Raw genomic sequence first — 1,501 nt, forward strand, 5'->3', positions numbered from 1 at the left:
CCATGTGACCTGTATACTCGTAAATGCATTTAAGTTCGAGGGGATTTAATTTCGCGGTAATACCATAGACTGCAGTCTAATACCATAATAGAAAAATGTTCGCGGTTGTTTAAGTTCGCGGTAAAGTGGTCACTGCAAAAACCGCGAACAATAATCCACCGCGAACATTTCTGCATTTACAGTATTATAGTTCTGATAAACCCCATACACAGCCCTTTAAAATTATTTACCTCAACGTAAATGTACACAGTTATTTAGTAAGTAACGCACTCGTCCAAATGAAAAAGCAACGATATATGTGTAAAGCATGGGAGGTGAAATTCATTTTCAAGTAACCTTTTATCCCCCATGCAGAGTCCCAAATTATTATTGCTAACTTATTGTTGCATTTAATGACAGCTGTGCATGTTTTTCACAAAGCTATGCAAAATTTTCCATAACTTATCCCCATAGCAACACATCATTACATGATTTGATATAGACCAAAACCCGAAAAATCCCCATACAGACCCCCCTCTCACGGCTCGCGTTATGTATGGCCCAATTAGATGACGATTGTTTTTTAATAAGTTGATGTTCCTCTGTCCAACAACATTGAAACCATTCACCAGACCCACTGGGTATAGAAAATATTCCGCCTTAAAAAGAACTAAAATTCACAGAGATGAAAATTCTGCTTTTAGTGGTTCTAGTAACCCCCAAGTACACCCTCTCAAGTTCAATGTTTCATCTTCAACTTTTGGTCTGTGAAACTAGGGAGTCCATGCTGTATGAAAATACAAAGATTATATTCTCATCGTTATCACATTTATTAGCGTAGCCATCGCAAGTTCAGTAATTTTCAGTCATAAATTGTTGGATTTTCGAGGGTCTCTGAGGGGGGTCCCAGAACGCCATTACGAAAAATAGCTGGAGGGTTTTAACTATATGGCTGTTCATAGTTCCACATACCTATCACACATACAAAGTATGAGCCGATTTGGCCGACCCCCATCTTCCGGCCTCTGCCTGGTTTTATCGTGCAATGACTCTTAAAGTAACGGAGGGGGGTGTGTGTGTGATTGAACAAGAATCTGTGAGATATGAGTGTGACAGACAGAAGTGGTACTGTCGTTGTGTGTGTGTGTGTGTTTGTGTTGGAATCTGGAGTTGTGTGTGCGAAACAGAAGTGGCGTTGTGTGTGTGTTGCACTTAAGCTGTGTGTGTGTGATGCGCGCGATTTGTGTGTGTGTGTGTTGGAATCTGGGGTTGTGTGTGTGTTGCATTTGCGCTATGTTTGTGTGATGCGCGCGATTTGTGTGTGTGTGTGTTGGAATCTGGGGTTGTGTGTGTGTGTTGAAATCTGGGGTTGTGTGTGTGTGTTGAACTTGCGCTATGTTTGTGTGATGCGCGCGATTTGTGTGTGTATAATTTTGCAACACTTGGCCCTCCGTAGGCTCCAGTAAATACCGGTACCCCATTGTAACATTTAACATCAGGAAGCAATGCATCTTAAAATGTG

Source organism: Branchiostoma floridae, chromosome 6 (genome assembly GCF_000003815.2).
Source record: "Branchiostoma floridae strain S238N-H82 chromosome 6, Bfl_VNyyK, whole genome shotgun sequence".
Lineage (NCBI taxonomy): Eukaryota > Metazoa > Chordata > Leptocardii > Amphioxiformes > Branchiostomatidae > Branchiostoma > Branchiostoma floridae.